The sequence below is a fragment of the Nomascus leucogenys genome, chromosome 22a (assembly GCF_006542625.1).
Source record: "Nomascus leucogenys isolate Asia chromosome 22a, Asia_NLE_v1, whole genome shotgun sequence".
NCBI lineage: Eukaryota > Metazoa > Chordata > Mammalia > Primates > Hylobatidae > Nomascus > Nomascus leucogenys.
The window spans coordinates 24,260,489-24,280,894 of NC_044402.1; the positions used below are offsets into that span (position 1 = coordinate 24,260,489).

Sequence of the window (20,406 nt, forward strand, 5' to 3'; positions counted from 1 at the left end):
ATACAAACCCGCATCATGTGCTTATTTCACTGGACTGCAATTCTTTGTTTAGGAGTCCTCTGCTGGACTGAGACCTTTGTGGAAGCAGGAACCACCGCTATTGTATATCCCCAGCATGTTGCCTGGCACATTGAAATTACACAGTGGATTTTTGCGGAATAAATTAATCCTTTTTTAAATTAAAAATTTTTAAATTATAAGTAGACAAATTATATGTATTTGTGGGGTACAAAGTTATGTTATGATTTTTTAATACAATGTGGAACAATTAAATCAATTAACATATCTATCACCTTAAATACTTATTATTTTTGTGGTGAGAAGATTTGAAATGTATTCTCTTAGCAATTTTCCAATCTAAAATACAGTATTAGTCACTGTATTCATCACACCGTGTAATATATTTTCAAGAAATAAAAACCTTATTATTACTGTCTAATTGAGGCTTTGTACCCTTTGACCAACATCTACGCATTCCCTGCATCTCCCCAGGCTCTGGTAACCACCATTCTACTTTCTGCTTCTTTGAGTTCAATTGTTCTACATTCCACATAGAAGGGAGAACATGTGGTACTTGTTTTTCTGTGTCTGGCTTATTTCACTTAGCATAATGTTATCCAACTCCATCCATGTTGTTGCAAATTACAAAATATTTTTCTTTTTAAAGGCTAAATAGTATTTCATTGTGTATATATGCCACATTTTCTTCATCCATTCATCCACTGATGGACACTTAGGTTGATTCCATAACTTGTGTATTGTTTAATAGTGCTGTAGTGAACATGGGCATGCAGATATCCGTTTGACATACTGATTTCAAATCTTTTGAGTAAGTACCAGAACTGGGATTGCTGGATCATATCATAATTCCATTTTTAGTTTTCTGAGGAACCTTTTTCATCATGGTTGTACTAAATTACATTCCCACCAACATTATACAAGGGTTCCCTTTTCTCCACATCCTCACCAACACTAGTTATATTTAATCTTTTTGATAATGCCATTCTGACGGGTATGAGGTGATATCTCATGTTGGTTTTAATTTGCATTTCCCTAATGGTTAGTGATGTTGAGTATTATATTTGTTAGCCCTTTGTATGTCTTCTTTTGAGAAGTGTCATTCAGGTCCTTTGCCTATTTTTAAATCAGATTATTTATTTTCTTCCTATAGAGTTTTTTGAGTTTCGTATATATCTTGGATATTAATCCTTTATCAGATATGTGGCTTGCAAATATTTTCTCCAAATTCATAGTTTGTCTCTTCACTCTGTTTCCTTTGTTGTACAAACACTTTTTATTTTGATTTAATCCCATTTGTCTTTTTTATTTTGTTTCCTGTGCCTTTGGGGTCAAATGTAAAAAATCATTGCCTAGACCAATATTGTCTAGTTTTTCCCTTATATTTTCTTCTAATAGTTTTACAGTTTCAGGTCTTATGTTTAAACCTTTAATCCATTTTGAGTTGATTTTGTGTATGGTGTGAGATAAGGGTCTAATTTTATTCTTCTGCATGTGGATATCCAGTTTTCCCAACACCGTTTATTGAAGAGATGATCCTTTTCCTAATGTGTTGACACTTTTGTCAAATATCAAATGACTCTACATGTGTGGGTTCATTTCTGGGCTTTCTGTTCTGTTCCATTGGTTAATGGGTGTATTTTTATGCTAGTATCATGCTCTTTTAATTTCTATATCCTTGTAGTATAGTTTCAAGTCACGTAGTGTGATACCTCCAACTTTGTTGTTTTTGCTTATGATAGTTTTGGCTATTTGGTATTTGTTTTGTTTTGTTTTTTAATTAAGTGTGGAATTTTAGGATTGTTTTCTATTTTAATGAAAAATGACATTGGAATTTTGATAGGGATTGCACTGATTCTGTAGATTGCTTTGGGTGGTATGGTCATTTTAACAATATTAATTATTCTAATCCATGAGCACAAGATATCTTTCCATTTATTTGTATCTTCTTAAATTTATTTCATCAATATTTTATAGTTTTCACCTCTTTGGTTAAATGTATTCTTTTTTTTTTGTAGGTATTGTAAGTGGAATTGTTCTCTTGATTTCTTTTTCAGAACATTTGTTGGTGTATAGAAACAGTACTGATTTTTGTGTGTTGATTTTGTGTCCTGAAACTTTACTGTGTATGTTTATTAGTTATAACAGTTTATGGGTGGAATCTTAAGTGTTTTCTATATGGAAGATTATGTTATCAACAAACAGTGGCAATTTCATTTCCTCCTTTTCTAATTGGATGCCTTTTATTTCTTTCTCTTGCCTAATTTCTCTAAGGATTTTCAATACTATGTTGAATAGAAGTGGCAAGAGTGGACATCCTTGTCTTGTTCTAGGACTTAGGGAAAAGAGTTTCAGTTTTTCACTGTTAAATATAATGTTAGCTGTGTGTTTAATCACATATGGCCTTTACTGTGTTAAGGTACATTCCTTTTATACCTAATTTGTTATTTTTTTTTTATCATTAAAGAATGTTGAATTTTGTCCAATGTTTTTGCTGTATCTAATGAGATGATCTTTTTTTATCTTTTATTTTGTTTGATTTGCATATATTGAAACATCTTTGCATCCCAGGGATAAATGCCACTTAATTATAGGTGAATGATTATTTTAATGTGCTATTAAATTTAGTTTGCCAGTATTTTGTTGAGGATTTTGGCATTTATGTTCATGAAGGATCCTTTCCTGTAGTTTCCTTTTCTTGTAATGTCCTTGTTTGGCTCATAAGAAGAGCTATGCTGGCCTCATTCAAAGAGTGTGGAAATGTTTTCTCTTTAATTTTTTTTAAAGAGTTTGTGAGGATTGGCATTCTTCTTTATTTAAAAACATTTTTTTTAAGACAAGGTGTTGCTCTGTTGCCAAGGCTGGAGTATAGTGGCATGAAGACGGCTCACTGCTGCCTCAACCTCCCAGGATTGAGCGATCCTCTGCCCTCAGCCCCCAGTGTGGCTGGGACCACAGGTGTGCACCACCATACCTGGTTAATGGCAGACTTCAGCAGTAAAGCCATTGGGCGCTGGGATTTTCCTTTGATGGAAGTGTTTTTTTTTTTTTTTTTTTTTTTTAATCACTGGTTCAATCACCTTACTGGTTTTTGGTCTGCTCACATTTTCTATTTCCTTGTGATTCAGTCTTGGTAGATTACATTTGTTAGGGAATTCATCCATTTCTTCCAGGTTATCCTACTTTTTGTCATGTAATTGTGATATTCTCTTAATGTCCTTTGTATTTCTGTGATCAGTTGTAATGTCACCCCTTTCATTTCTCATTTTATTTACTTGTGTCTTCCATTTTTTCTTAGTCCAGCTGAAAGTTCATCCATGTTATGTTTTCAAAAAACCAACTCTTAGTTTCATTGATTTTTTGTATTTTTCTAGTCTCTACTTCAGGTATTTGTGCTTTGATTTTTATTATGTCTTTTTTCTATTGACATCAGGCTTAGTTTGTTCAGCTTTCTCTGTTTTCTTGAGGTGTACATTAAATTACTACTTGCGATATTCCTTATTTTTTGATGTAGGCGTTCATTACGATGAACTTTTCTCTTAGAACTGCTTTTGCCACATTCCATAAGTTGTGGTACATTGTATTTCTGTTTTTGTTTGTCTCAAGATATGTTTAAATCCTTTTAATTTCTTCTTTGACCCATTGGCTATTGAGAGTTATGTTGTTTAATTTCTATATATTTGTGAATTTTCTGAAATTCTCCATGTGATTGATTTCTATTTGTTTACTCTGTGGTCAGAAAACACACTTGATATATTTCAGTCTTCTTTAACAAGACTTGTCTTGTGACCCAACATATGATCTATACTGGATAATGTTCTGGATACACTTGAGAAGAATGTATATTCTGTTGCTGTTGGATGGAATGTTCTGTATATGTTTGCTAGGTCCATTTGGTCTAAAGTGTTGTTCAAGTCCAATGTTTCCTTATTACTTTTCTGTCTGGTTGATCTGCCCATTATTGAACATAGAGTATTCAAGTCCGATATGATTATTGTATTGCAATATGTCTTTCCCTTCAATCTTTTAATATTTGTTTTATGTATTTAGATGCTTCGATATTGGGTGCATATGTATTTATAATTATTGTATTCTCTTGATGAATTGACCCCTTAATCATTATATAATGTCCTTCTTTGTCTCTTCTTATAGTTTTTGACTTAAGGTCTATTTTGCCTGATATAAATATAGCTATCCCAGCTCTCTTTTGGTTTCCATTTGTGTGGAATGTCTTTTTCCATTCCTTCACTTTCAGTCTATGTGTCTTTAAAAGGGAGGTGACCCAGCATATAGTTGGGTCTTGTTCTTTTATCCATTCAATCATTCTATGTCTTTTTGAGTAATTTAATCAATTTATATTCAAGGTAAGTATTGATAGGTAAAAACTTACCACCGCCATTTTGTTAATTGCCTTCTGATTGTTTTGTAGATTATTTTCCTTCCTTTCTTCTGACTTCATTTGTGATTTTATGGTTTTCTGTAGTGGTATGCTTTGATCGTTTGTACTTTTGCTCTTCTACTAAAGATTTTTGCTTTGTGATCACCAAGAGGCTTACATAGAACATCTTATACTTCAGATCGCCTATTTCAAGGTGATGATAACTTTGATTGTATATAACAACTCTACACGTTTACTCTTCCCTCCCTCCACACCTTATGGTTTTAATTGTCAGAATTTATATTATTTTGTAATGGGTATCCTTTGACAATTTATGTTAGCTATAGTTGTTATTAATAGTTTTGTCTTTTAACCCTTAATTCTAGGGATAAAATTGCCTTACACATCATCATTATAGTACATTTAGAGTATTCTGAATATGGCTCTGCTTTACTTATACCATTGGGTTTTGTGCTTTCATCATTTTTACATTATTTATTATTTAATAGCAGGTTTTTGCTTCAGCTTTTAAAAACTTCACTTATCAGTACCTATAAGGCAGGCATACTGGCAATGAACTCCCTTGGCTTTTGTTTGGAAAATTTTTTATTTTTCCCTCATTTCAGAGACAGCTTTGTTGATCAAAGTATTCTTGGTTGGCAGGTTTCTTTTTTCCTTCAGCACTTTGAATATATCATTCCATTCTCTTCAGGCCTACAGAGTTTCTGTGGAGAAATTGATTATAGTTGTATTGGGACCCCTTTGTATGTGATGTATTTCTTATCTCTTGGTGCTCTCATAATTTTTTATTTGTCTTTGATTTTTGATAATTTGATTATGTGTCTTTGTGAATGCCTCTTTGGGTTGAATTTTATTGGAGACTTCTGCACTTCCTGTACCTGGATGTTGTCATCTTTCCTCAGGTTAGAGAAATTTTCAACTATTATTTTTTAAAATATGCTTTCTGGCTCCCTTTCTCTTCTCCTTGAATTTCTGTTGTGTGAAGGTTAGGTCTGTTGATGGTGGCTTATCCATAAGTCTTGTAGGCTTTCTTCAGTCTTTTGCATTCTTTTTTTTTTCTCTTCTGAATGGATAATTTCAAATGTTCTGTCTTTGAGCTCACTCATTCTTTCTTCTGTTTAGTCAAGCCTGCTGTTGAAGTGTTCTATTGCATTTTTTTTTTTTTCTGAGACGGAGTCTCACTCTGTAGCCTAGGCTGGAGTGCAGTGGCATGATCTCTGTTCACTGCAACCTCTGCCTCCCAGGTCCCAGTTCAAGCAATTCTCCTGCTTCAGCCTCCCCAGTAGCTGCGATTACAGGAATGAGCCACCATGCCCAGCTAATTTTTGTATTTTTAGTACAGACAGGGCTTCACCATGTTGGCCAGGCTGGTCTTGAACTCCTGACCTCGTGATCCACCCGCCTCGGCCTCCCAAAGTGCTGGGATTACAGGCGTGAGCCACCATGCCCAGCGTCTGTTGCATTTTTCACTTCAGTAATTGTGTTCTTTATCTCTAGGATTTATATTTTTTGTTGTTGTTTCTATTTTTTTTGTCAAAATTCTCATTCATGTATTTTCCAAATTTTATTTCATATTTATCCATATATTCTTGTCATTTACTGAACTTTTTTGAGAGAATTATTCTGAATTTTTTGTCTGTCATTTCATAGATCCCCCTTTCTTTTGGGCCCATCATTGGAGCTTTGTTAGTTTCTTTTGGCGGTGTCATGATTTCCTAAGTCTTTGTAATCCTTGTGTTCTTGCATTGATGTCTGCATATTTGAGGATGAAGCCATCATTTCTGGCTGTTACAGGTGTTCTTTTGCAGAGGTAGGCCTTCACTGTTTAGTGATTCTGATAGGACAGCTGGTAAGGACCCTGGGAAGACAGAACTTGCTTTCAGATTCTCTAGATGGCCGGGCTGCTGCCTTTGCCTTGCATTTGGATGGGGCAGCTGGCTGGGCTCCGGTATCTGGTGAGACCACTGGCTGACCCCTGCAGTCAGGCTGAGCTGCTGGATGGACCTTGTAGTCACCTCAGATTGGGCCAGGCCACAGGGTGCATTCCCTGGCCAGGCCAGGTGATACTACTCTTTTGAGTTTAGCAGCTAGACAGGGTTGCAGAAGCCCAGAGGTCAGGTGGAGTTTCTGATCAGGAAAGCTAGGACAAGCTGCTTTGTTATCCTCTGCTTTTCTCAGTGTAAATACATAGTTGAGGTTTGCGTCCTTGCCATGTGGGGCCTTGGGGTGGGCCCTGAGGCTGGGCTGAGAACTGTTTAAATTCCTAGGTATGGCAGATCAGCTTTGTCAGTGGGCTATGCTGTTAGTTAGTAACTCTGATAGGGCACCACCACTGGCAAGTACACAGAGCTACCAACAAGGTCTACATCCTGATTGCTGTGGGCTCTGCCTTCTTGCTTTGTTGCTACCTGACCCCAGGTGTTTTAGATGTATGGTTTCCTTCTGGATACAGGTCTTGGTGGAGGTGTGAAATGACCGTGGGCTTCCTGGGAAGTGTTTGAGAATCCTAAGGAAGCTGGGTGTCTGCCTCTGATTTTCTTTTTCCTCTGTAGAAAATGTGGTCCCAAGGGGAAATCCTCTCTGTTGGCCCTGTGCCAACTTGTGGGGGAGGGGGAGGAGTGAAGTGATTAAAGTGAGTCTATTTCTCTTACCCTTTCCATGAGGTTTTCATTTCATCCTGTGGACCATGTAGGTGACTGAGATTTGTTCCAATTTGCGGGGTTTCACGTAGGTGTTCCTGTCTGTGGATAGTTGCTAGTTGAACTCTTTGTCGGGGGTAGTGAAGCTGGGACCTCCCATTCTGTCATCTTGTTAATGTCCTAAATTAAATTTTCAGATATAGAGCTAGAAGACCTTCATTTCCAAACCTTTTCTCCAATTACCTAGGCTTAAGTGTATTTGCTCACTGAAATGTATTTTCATGATTGGTAAGAATTACAAGAGAACACATGGATCTGACTAGTGTGGAAATAAAACTTTTCCCCATGTTTTCAAATGTTAGACTATTATCCAATAGTCTCCATTTTTTTTCCTGTTCTTATTTGAATTTTACTGTCATCTTTTAAATTTTTTTTGAATTAATACATGTAGATGTGTGGAGGTGCAGTGGAAGAATGCTAAGTTTACATATTTCAGAATATTATTGTCCTATACATTCTTTGACCAAAATAGCCATATTTTTCTTCCTTATTTATTCACCTCAGAGACTGCAAATATGGTGACTTAGGGAAAGCTTTTCCATGATATTGAAATATATTCTTGTGGTTACTGAACCATCTGTGTGGAGCAAAATCTAAGAAAGAGCAACAGAGTTTAAGATGCTGTGTTCCAAAAGGGTGGTGTAAACGAGATATTTTGGAAGCTTTTAATGTGGTCTCCAACCAGAGATTTTTACAAGTCCCTTTCAGAATTGCTAATGTGGTAATACTGAAGAGGAGGTGACAACTGTAATGCTTTTTATTGATATCTTCTGTGATGTTCTTTTTAGTGTTATGATCCTTCTTTAACAGATGAGGACACCAATGCCCACAGTCACACATTAGTTAAGTGCTAAAATTAAGACTGACCTCCAGGCTTGTCAACATTATGCAGCTCTGTCCCTCCTGTGGCTGGGCCCTCGGGAAGAGTCACTCCTCTGTGCCCAGTCCTATAGGGGAGAGTATAAGATGCTGTTTTTTTTCAGTTCCAGTCAGGTGATTCAAACTAGATATGGAACCACTTAGAATCCAGAGGGTCCATCAACTTGGATGATTTACATCTTTATTGTCTCCAGCCCCTAAGGAGGTTAACGAGATAAGCATGTCCCTCAATTATGGATGTAGGCAACAAACCACAGTAATATTAGCAGTACCTTCCACTTAGTCACCAACAGAAAGCATAGATGTTTCCATAGCACATTATAGTTGTGACAGATATCTTAAGATATCCTTTATCTTTTATCATTGCTACTTGGAAATCATGGTAGTTCTTGGCTCTATTAATGGTTGTATTAGTAGTAGTATTAACCATAATAATGATAGCATTATTATGGTTATTATAATGGTAATACTACCATTAATTATGATAGTATTAATGTGTTAATAAAGAAATGCTGGTATTGCTATATCAGAAACTCATGAAGTTGGTTTTTAATATTAGATAAGTATTTTAATATATACTTTCTTTTTAAGTCTTATGTATTTGTTCATGTATTTAACACATTGTCTTGAGAAGGCATCCTAGGCTTTAGGAGACTGACAAACGGTCGATAGCACAAAACAGCTAAGAATCCCTGCTTTGATTATACTCCTCTGATGCTTATACAATGAAGCACAGACTCTGTGGATCTAATGCCTAATGCCAGCTGATTCATTTATTCAACAAATGAGGAACTACTATGTGCCAGCCACTAGGCTAGAACCTCATACCGGCTAGAGGTCAGGGCAATATCCAGGCAAGATAGATGGTGGTCTGGACTGGGGAACTGGACTAGGTTAGAAAAAAACTGAACAGATTTAGAAGGGATTTCGCATTTTGAATGGACAGAATCTCTATCAAACTTCCCCCATTATGCTCCAAAATTTTGTACCTTTGTGCCTCTACTGCTGCTTTCACCTTAATTACTCCATTTTTGTCCACATGACAAAGTCCTACTGATGATATAAGATCAAATTAAAATAATGTTTTCTCTCACACAGTTCTTACTTTGTGCCAAGTATGGTCCTAAAGAAAAAATTCAAAGTAAGCTATCCCAAGCAGATTCTCTCATGAGTTTTGCTCCATGTCACAGTTCCTGTCACCTCTTATTATAGGAGAGCTCTTGGCATGGATGTTATCTCCCTACCAAACTCTTCAGTCCTCCAGGGCAATAGTGACGTTTTCATTTCTGGATTGTCCTCAGATTCTGGTTTTCAGCATAATGCTTGGAATTAGGAGGTGTCCAGTGAATTTTGTAAAGCTGCATTTCCCATTTTTGCCACATTGAATCAGCATTATCCCTTGCCTCCCACCAGAAAAAAAAAAAAAAAAAAAAAAAGAAGAGCTTACCTCAAAATACCTTAGTCTCAAGCACTTGAGTCTAGAAAGAGAATTGAGAAAAATGGAAAGTAGTTCCTCCGGTCATAATTCTGAACTGTTTTACTGAATATTTTAAATGTAGATAGCATTTCAAATAATCATCAAATTCACCTATGAAAGATGGTGTCTCCAGCTTTAAGTAGTTTCCCAGATGAGTAATTTAACACCACTGATTTAAATGACATTAGAAATTGCTCACTGAATCTCTTGTGCAAAGTCAGGGCTTCAAAAAGATTTATGAGCTATGCTTTTTAAAGATAAAATGTTAACATGCACTCAACAAAGTATCAATGGACATCAAGTGCTCAAGCCATGGTGGCTGGTACAGAGTACCCCCGCGAGTGTTTATTATTACTTTCTTAACCCCAAAGCCTCTGGAAATAAGTCTTCTTATTTGGTTTTAGAATCATAATGAGTTTTGGTTTGTTTAAGCATCTCAGACCTTTAAAGTTAGAAGAAACTTAAGAGATTATTTAGTCGAATTTCCACATTTTACGGGTAAGAAAGCCAAGGCCTAGAAGTATTAGGAGCAGAGCCAGGCCTTGTAATTCCTTGCCTCCCACCCATTCTGTGAATTGTTTAAAAACCTAAGAGATTGGCTGGGCACAACTGATTATTTTTCATTTCATTCCTCTCTGAAAGTTTTTTTTTTTTCTTCCTCTGAATTAAACAATGGACTGCCTTTCTTAAGGTTTCGATTCAGTCATGCAGAAAGTTAAAAGCAGTGGAGCCAATGGAGATGGAGGCCCTCAGAGCCTATAAAACATTTTTTCTCTTACATTTTTTAAATTGATGCATAATATTTGTACATATTTATGGGGTATATGTGGTATTTTAATACATGCATAGAGTATATAATAATCAAGTTAGGGTATTTAGGGTATCCGTCACCTCAAACGTTTATCATTTCTTTGTGTTGGGAACATTTCACATATTCTCTCTAGCTATTTTCAAATATATAGTGTGGTATTGTTAACTATAGTCATCCTACCAAACAGAACTTGTTCCTTCTAACTGTATGTTTGTACCCATTAACCAACCTCTCTGCATACCCTTTCAAGTCTCTGATAACTATGCTTCTACTCACTACCTTCATGAGATCAACTTTTTCAGCTCCCACAAATGAATGAGAACTTGCCCGTTTGTCTTTCCGTGCCTATCTTACTTCACTTAACATAATGACCTCCAGTTCCATCCATGTTGCTGCAAATGACAGGATTTCATTCTTTTTTTGGCTGAATAATATTCCATTGTGTATGTATGCCACATTTCCTTCATCTGTTCATCCATTGATGGACACTTAGGTTGATTCCATATCTTGTCTATTGTAAATAGTGATACAATAAACATGGGGGTGCTGATACACCTTTGATATACAGATACCCTTTCCTTTGGATAAATACCCGGTAATGGTATTGCTGGATCATATAGTAGTTTTATTTTTAGTTTTTTGAGAAATCTCCATACTGTTTTCTGTAATGGCTGTACTAATGTACATTCCTACCAGCAGTATTGCCCCTTTCTCACTATGCTGGCCAACATTTGTTGTCTTTTGTCTTCCTGATAATATCATACTGATGGGGGTAAGATGTCTCATTGTGGCTTTGATTTGCATTTCCCTGATGATTTGTGATATTTAGCATTTTTTTCATATGCCTGTTGGCCATTTGTGTATCTTCTTTTGACAAGTGTCTGTTTGATCCTTTGCCCACTTTTTAATGGGAAATTTGGTTTTCTGCATATAAGTTGTTTGATTTCCTTATATATGCTGAATATTAGTCCTTTTTCAGATGAATAGTTTGAAAATGTTTTTTCTCATTCAACAGGTTGAGTATTTGCACTATTATTATTTCCTTTACGGTGCACAAGCTTTTTAGTTTGACATAGTCCCATTTGTCTATTTTTGTTTTTGTTGCCTATGCTTTTGAGGTCTTAGCCATAAAATCTTTGCCTAGACCAATGCCCTGGAGGGTTTCTGCTACTTTTTTCTAGTCATTTTGTAGTTTCAGGTGTTAGGTTTAAGTCTTTAATTCAATTGAGTTGATTTTTGTATATGGATAGAGATAGAGGTCTAGTTTCATTCTTCTGCATGTAGATATCCACTTTTCACAGCACAATTTATTGAAGAAGGTATCCTTTCCCCAATATATGTTCTTAACACTTTTGTTGAAAATCAGCTGACTGTAAATATATGGATTTATTTCTTGGCTCTTTCCATTGGCCTTATGGGTCTGTTTTTATACCATTACCATGCTGTTTAGTTACTATAACTTTGAAGAACATTTTGAAGTTAAGGTAGTATGATACCTTCAGATGGTTCTTCTTGCTCAGTATCACTTTGGATATTCCAGCTCCTTTGTGGATTCATACGAATTTTAGGATTGTTTTTTCTATTTTTGAGAAGAATGTCATTGGCATTTCGATAGGAATTATATTGACTCTATAGATTGCTTTTGGTAGTATGGTCATTTTAACAATATTAATTATTCTGATCTACACGCATGAGATGTCTTTCCATTTTTTTGGTGTCCTCTTCAATTTCTTTAATCAATGGTTTGTAGTTTTCCTTGTAGAAGTCTTTCACCTCTTTGGTTACATTTATTCCCGGGATTATTTTTGTAGTTATTGTAAATAGGATTGCTTGCTTTATTTCTTTCTCAGCTAGTTAATTATTGGTGTGTAGAAATGCTACTGATTTTTGTGTGTTAATTTTGTATCCTTCCAATTTACCGAATTTATTAGTTCTCAGAGTTTTTCAGTGGAGTTTTTAGGTTTTTCTATATAAGATCATATCATCTGTAAAGAGGAACAATTTTACTTTCTCCTTTCAAATTTGAATGCTTTTTATGTCTTTCTCTTGCCTGATTGCTCTGGCTAGGACTTCCAGTACTATGATGAATAGGAGTGGTGAAAGTGGGCATCTTTGTCTTGTTCCAGTTCTTAGAGGAAAGGCTTTCTGCTTTTCTTCATTCTTAGCTGTGGGTTTGTCACATATGGCCTTTATTATGTTGAGAGCTATTCTTACTACGCCTTATTTGTTGACAGTTTTTATCATAAAGGAATGTTGAATTTTACCAAATGCTCTTTCTTTGCCTATTGAGATGATTTTATGTTTTTTTTTCTTCATTCTGTGGATGTGATGTATCATATTTCTTGATTTGCACATGTTGAACTGTCCTTGAATCCCTGGGATTACTCCTACTTTATCTTTTTTTTTTTTGTAAGGGACAGGGTTCCACTCTGTTGTTGCAATGGCATGATCGTAGCTTACTACAGTTTCAAACTCCTGGGCTCAAGCAATCCTTCTGCCTCAGCCTCCAAAGTGGCTGGAACTACAAGCATGTGTCACCATGCCCAGGATGTTTTTATATTTTATAGAGATGGAGGGTCTCACATTTTTAGTGTTTTTGGATTCAGTTTGCTAGTTTTTTGTTGAGGATCTTTGCATCTATGTTCATCAGGGATACTGGCCTGTAGTTTTGTTTACTGTCTTCTTGTCCAGTTTGGTATCAGGGTAATGCTGGTCTTATAAAATGAGTTAGGAAGAATTCTGTAGTCTTCAATTTTTTGGAATAGTTTGAGAAGAATTGATGTTAATTCTTCTTTATAAGTTTGGTAAAATTCAGTGTAAAGCCATCTGGCCCTGGGCTTTTCTTTGTTAAGAGACTTGTTGCTGATTCAATTTCATTACTTGTTATTGGTCTATTCAGATTTTCTATTTCTTCCTTGTTCACTATTGGTGGGTTTTATGTGTGTCCAGGAATTTATATATTTCCTCTAGGTTTTCTGATTTGTCCACATATAGATGTTCATAATAATCTCTGATGATCTTTTTTATTTGTGTGTTATTGGTCTTAAGGTATCCTTTTTTTGTTTCAGATTTTGTTTATTGGGAACTTCTCTCCTTTCCCTTGGTTAGCCTAGCTAAAGGTTTATCAATTTTCTTTATCTTTTCAAAAAGCCAGTTTTGTTTTGTTGATTCTTCGGTTTTTTGTTTTGTTTTGTTTTTTGGTTCTATTTTGTTTAGCTATGCTCTGATCTTTTCTTATTTCTTTCCTTCACCCAATTTTGAGTTTGGTTTGTCCTTGTTTTTCTAGTTCCTTGAGATGCATTGTTAATTATTTATTTGAAATCTTCTAATTTTTTGATGTATATGTTTATTGTTTCCCTCTTAGCACTGCTTTTAGCCCATAGGTTTTAGTGTATTATGTTTCCTTTTCAATTTGTTTCAACAAATGTTTTCATTTCCTTCTTAAATTTCTTATTGACCCCATGGTTGTTTAGGAACATGTCTAATTTCCATGTATTTGCTTTGTTTCCAATGTTTCTCTAATTGTTTATTTCTAGTTTCTTTCCACTGTAGTCTGAGAAGATACTTGATATTATTTTACTTTTTAAAAATGTGTTAAGACTTGTTTTGTGGTCTAATATAGGGTCTATCCTGGAGAATGTTACATGTGCTGATGAGAATAATTTGTATGCTGCAGCTGTTAGATAAATGTTCGATAAATATATGTTAGGTTCATTTGGTCTGAAGTGCAGTTTCAATCCACTTCCTTTTTTTTCTTAACAACAAATTTGACACTGTAATGAGATGTGGCTATAGAAAGTCTCTTGACTTCCTTGTGGTGCCTGTGTCCTAATGTCCAAGCTAACGTGTTTTAGATCATACATCTTTTTCTCTGGTCCCAAAGTCCTTTGGGGAAAGGCCTGGGTCTTTGTAATTCCTTGAGATCTCTTTTATAGTGACCTGTAGTCCATCTTCTCATTGAAGTTGTGCTGACGTTCATCTTTACATTAGAGATCCATTTGCACCCACCTCACTACCTCAGGGGCACCTCTTCCTTCTATTCTCAAATTACTCAGGTCCTGGAAAACTCCTTTTTGATGTGATACTAAGATTAGTTTTCCCAAAAAATGAGAGTTAATGTTTCTTATTTGCTTCAAAGGAGAGAATGACTTCACAACTTTACATTGGGTCAAAGGGACAAAACATCATAAAAAGTTCAGGAGACTGAGCTACTGGAAAAGAGCAGCTTTCTTTGATAGAATTTACTGCTGTTGAGCAGTATCTGCCATGAGACTGAAGAACAAATCACATCACCACTTTGTGATGCATCTGGAAACTCAGACAAGTGTTGCAAACAGGGCTGTCAACAAGATGTCAGCCCTTCCAGTGGCAGTACCAAGGATGCTCATTGGTCTTTTCTTCTGTGAAATTGATAGTTGACTTTTCCTTAGGCTTATGTGGAGTCCTATATGTATTAGTCTCCTAAGGCTGCTATAAAAAAGTACCACAGACTAAGTGGCTTAAACAACAGAATTTTTTTTTTTTTTTTTTGAGACAAAGTCTGGCTCTGTTGCCCAGGCTAGAGTGCAGCAGCACGATCTTGGTTCACTGCAACCTCTGCCTCCTGGGCTCAAACCATCCTCCCATTTCAGCCTCCCACATAGCTGGGACTATAGGAATGTGCCACCATGCTCGGCTGATTTTTGCTTTTTGTAGAGACAAGGTTTCACCGTGTTACCCAGGCTGGTCTCGAACTCCTGGGCCCCAGCCATCCTTCTACCTCAGGCTCCCAGAGTGCTAGAATTACAGAAATTTATTTTCTTACACTTCTGTGCCCGGAAGTCCAAGCCCAAGGTGTCAGTAGGGTTGGTTTCTTCTGAGGCCGCTCCTTGGCTGGGAGATGGCCAGTTTTCTCCCTGTATCTTCACGTGGTCTCCCCTTTGTGGTGCCTGTATCCTAACGTCCTCTTCTTGTAAAGACAACATATTGGATTAGGGCCCACCGCAATGACTTCATTTCATCTTAAATACCTCTGCATGATACAGTCACAATTCTGAGGTACCAGAATCAGGAATTTAACATGTATTGTGTGGGACACAATTCAGCCCATAATACTATGTAACTGCAATTTAGGTTTCCTCCCAACCCTGCCCAAGATAACCAGTTTGACACTGTAAGCCCAACCTATATAGTATTTCTGGAGCCATTATATGCATTGCCACAAGCTATAGGAGCTGGATTTTGGATCCAACGTTTATAGTTTACTTCTCACAGATGTAATAAGGAGGAAAGAGTTGTTTATGCTTAATAAGTCTCTCAATCAGCCTTTTCACCTGCTTACCTACAGAATGACTTGGTGGTTCACCAAGGGGTTAGTTTATCCCACTGCTCTCATTGGCTTACATGCCAATTCAAAAGTCAATACTACATTAGTTCATAAAAGAAAAACTGCAAAGAAATGGTATGAAAAACATCATTTAATCCCAATAATCTGTTGTGTGGATTAAACGATAATGTCTATTGACATGGTAAAGTTAAAATGCCTGAAAATATCTAGTGTTGAGAGTGGAGAATTGGGATGCATGCGAGAATTGTGGGAAGATCTTTCTGGAGGGCATTCTTGCAGTCAGTGTCAGTTTAAATGTCATACTCTTTTAACTATTAGGTTATCCCAAGGAAATAATTAGACATGTGGCTGTGCGTACAGTACTGCAGTGTTTATATTAGCAAAAGCCAAGCCCAGATACCTAACCAAATACCAAATAACATATGATACATACATACAGTGGAATACTATGCAGTCATGGAAATTATCCCAATTACGTTGTTAATTGAAAAGGTAGGTTACAGAATAGAATGTGTAATCGTTTTGCTATATTGGCCTCTATTTAATTTTGCTATATTAGTGTGTGTGTGTATGTATATTTCTAAATATCTAGGAAAAAGTTTGATAGGATATATCCCAAACTGCTAATAGTGGTTATCTAGAGGACATAGGACTTTTATTCCTTACTGCATTTATTTCTATATAATTTGAGTTATTTATAGTAAGTATACATTACTCTAAAAATCAGAAACAATTAGAATGAAAATATTTCTATTTTGAAATAAAATTAAATATCTTACTGGGACTGTTTTTAAGTTTCTTTTATGATAGATGTGTTTAGGGGCTGGCCTGTTTGCTCAGGGGCTAGGGGCTGGCTTGTTTGCTTTGGGGAGGGCTAGTCTTTCAAATATTTCTGTCTTTTCTGTATGAAAGAGCCATGAGCTAGTGGCTAATTTCTCACCAGCATAATGCTAGTTCCGTATTCTTTACAGGACATAGGTATAGTATAATGGAAAGCCATAGTGTTCAGAGTTTGACAGACCAGGGTTAAACACCAGCTCTAACACTTCCCTGCTCTGTGATATTGGGCAAATCATGTAACCTCACTGACCTTTAGTTTCCTCAACTGTAGAATGGAAATAATAATAATAATGATGACAATACTGAGCTGCAGGTTTGTCCTGAAGTTTAAGTGAGACCAGGTACATAAAATGCCTGGAATATGATAAGGAGTAGCTCTTATGAGTATGACAATGTAATGTACTTTTCAGAATGCCTTATATTTTAAAACTAAGACTTAGTGAATGGGAAGAAAATTTTTTAAAGTTGTAGAAAAACAGCTACATCTAACTAGAAAAAGTTTCATTTGATGTCCTTGGCTAGTTTTCGTAAAGGCGGTTTCTTTTATTCTTTCAGTTCTCATTGACTGAAGGGTGGGCTCACCCGATATGCTTTGTGAAATGCTTATGTCTATGGCATTTTGCTGCAGAATTGGAATCAGGAAGAAAAGCTTTCTTGAGAAGAGGTGGGAGGGAGGGTAGGGTGGGAGAAGGGAGAAGGGAGACGCTGCCAGGTTTACTTGTATGAGTTGCCTCCCCTCTCCCCCTCCCCAGGACTGATTTGTTTGTACAAATTGGTTGCCGCAAGCAACACATTATTAGTTTGAGCCAGAATGTATCCCAGGAGACTTACTGTTTTCTCTTTTGCCAAATTATTGTCCTTTTCCCAGAGAGGATGCTGGGATTGGGGGGCATTTTCTACTTTGGCATATTTCAATCCAGTTCTCCCCCTTTCCCTCAGTGTCTGCTATTTGCAAGGCACTGTGTCATTTCACCACATTTAGAAAGCTACCAGTTGTGAGCTGTTAACTTTTCTTTTCAATATATGTGTTTTCTCCTAAACCCTCTGTACTGGTATCTAAGGAAAGAAGATGATATTCCTGGACGAAGCATGCCCTACCCTCCCAGGGATGTAGTCTCCACTTACAGCAGGATGGCTCTCCTGCCTCACTGACATAGGCATTGCTGCTTGACTTGTGTTGGGGCCAGTGGAAAGCAGGTGGAAGTGACATTTGCAGTGCAGATTTCTCTGTGCTTCCACCACCACTCTTTTTCCTCTGTCAAAACCACCCATTACTGCCTCACAGGTTGCCCCCTCAGACCCTGGCTTGGACTCTGTTCTGGTGCTCTCTGGCTTCACTTGTCCCCATGCCCCCGCTTCTAGACCGTGATTCATGTACCCGGGACTCCAGGATCCTCTACCTAGACAGCCCCTGACTCTCCTCTGTGGCCTCTTCCAAGATCTGTGCATCTAAGTGTGGACCATGTTGCTCTTGTGTACCCCTAGACTTATGGGGACCGGGAATAGAGCTCAGATGTGTGGATCAGAAGGGCCCCACACAGCACACAGGGCCTTCACAGTGCAGGCTGGAGCAGTGTGGGGAACAGGGAAAGGGAAGGGAGCAGGCCTCAGGCCAGGGGCTACCTTGCCCTGCACTGTGACATTTCTGTGTGGAGCTCCAAGAATTCCGAGAAATCAAAAGTCCATCATGGGCTGGGCGCGGTGGCTCACTCCTGTAATCCTGGCACTTTGAGAAGCTGAGATGGGCAGATCACCTGAAGTCAGGAGCTCAAGACCAGCCTGGCCAACGTGGCGAAACCCCATCTCTACTAAAAATACAAAAATTAGCTGGGCGTGGTTGTGGGTGCCTGCAATCCCAGCTACTCAGGAGGCTAAGGCAGGAGAATCACTTGAACCTGGGAGGCGGAGGTTGCAGTGAGCCGAGATCGTGCCATTGCACTGCAGCCTGGGCAGCAAGAGTGAAACTCTGTCTCGAAAAAAAAAAAAAAAGTCAATTTTGACTTTCTGGGTTGTTATGAACATAATATTGGTCAAGGAGTATAACACATACTTTAACAGTCTAGCGTGGTTTATACTTTTAAATGCTTAAATATGTATTATGTGAGCCAGCATCTGAACTCCTAAATCAGTGCCTGTGAATACCAGGGATGAGTCAGATGCTGTAGACAGGATCTGTTCTTTCAGCCTGAGCCCTGGAATGAAGATGAGGAACAGAGCTGCAGCTGACCCTTGATGGGTATAAATGGGAAAAATAAATCTTTGTAATTTTACGACATGAAGATTCTGAGATTATCTGTTACTGTGGCATAATTTAGATTAGGGTTATGGATTCCAAAAGGAAACAGTGACATTCATTGAAAGCTTTCTTACTTCACCTGTTTAAAATATAGTATTGGCAGAACTTTTGTTACAGTAGGTAGACTAGCACTATCTAGAATAGAGTCTGAAAGGAATCCCAGGAGTTAATTGGAGCTCTGTGGGTGAGTGGGTATGTGCCCCATACACGCCCATTTGCTCCCATTGTGTCTTCTCAATTGCTAGTGTTCAAATGCACTTTGAGGCCCTTTTTCCAGCAGTGATGATTTAGGTTAGTAATACATCAGTCTTGGCTTGCTTCCCTTGTGACCTCCCAGAAATAGGATTCGGGGCCAGACTTTTGAAAAAAAAAAAAAAAAAAAAAAAAAAAAAAAACTTATAAAATGAGGAAATATAAAGCAAGAAGCATAGCTGATCTTATTTTTATTTTGCAAAATGTATCCCTTATCTGTGAGTTTACAATTAAACATATCCACCCAACCCTCTCCCTTCTTGTATCAACAAGCACCGTCCTGGTGAATGCTTTTCAGGCCATATCAAATAGAAGGGAGTTGCTGGAGCTAAGAGTGAGGTCTTTCTGACTTGGAACAAAAGTCACCTGGTGCTCACTGGAAGTGAAACTGTGAACTTGGCCTAAGAAAATCAGATACAGACGTTTGTAATAGTAGTTATGATCATTATCTTGTATGTGAAAAGTACGTCTGTTTTCAAAAAGCCGTCACATACATGATTTTATTCATCCTTTATTACAGCCTGTGAGGTAAGCAGAAAAATTTCCTTCCTTTTTACAGAGGAGGGCACTAGGACTTATGAAGTTTCAATGATTTGCATACTGTTCTACTGGTATTAATATTGGTATTAAGAATATTAATATACCAATTATTAATATATTAACATGTATTATATAACATATTCCACTAGTGATTATATGTTATATAATATTCTGTATATTATATATTGACATATATTAATAGTATTTAGATAATTTATATAATGTCCTTGTCCAGGAGGCTAACTGCTGTAAAAACCCAAGATTTCAGTGACTCAGCCTAGTTCATTTTTCATTCAAGCCACCGTTAGTGCAAGTTGGTGTCCATGTGCAGTGCTCCAGAGTTCAGGAACCCAGGTTACTCTGTGTCCTCAGAGTCATCTAGGTGGTGGGTGGGCTGTGGAAGTGCGCATCCTGTTGGCCAGAACTCAGGGCCTGGCCACAGCTTACTGCCAGCAGGGCTGGAAAATGTGGTCCAGCTCTGTGCCCTGAAAGAACACAAATATTCACAAGACATCTGTGTCCCAAAAGCTATGGAAATCCGTAGTGCTTATCTCCCCTGATTTTAAGGGCCCTGTTTAAGATCTATAGAGCCATTGTGTTTTTCTCCAGCTTTCAAGAGTGGAGTTTGATGAGTTTTGACACATGTGCCCACCTGTGAAGTCATCACCATAATCAAGATAATGAACGTATCCACTAACCCCAAGAGTTCCTCCTGTGCATTTATAATCACTTCCTCTTTCTCTATTCCCCACCCCACCCCTAAGCACCCACTGCTCTGCTTTCTGTCGCTACAAATTAGTTTGCATTTTCAAGAATTTTGTATACATGGACTCATAGAGTAGGTTCTCTAATTTGCCTGGCTTCTTTTA

At 37.3% G+C, this 20,406-nt stretch overlaps 1 protein-coding gene across 3 annotated transcripts in view; it reads left to right on the forward strand.

Moving 5' to 3' along the window:
- Positions 1–20,406, forward strand: part of STON2 (stonin 2) — a 173,890-nt gene that overhangs the window by 78,530 nt on the left and 74,954 nt on the right. The gene's annotated exons all lie outside the window — the stretch shown is intronic.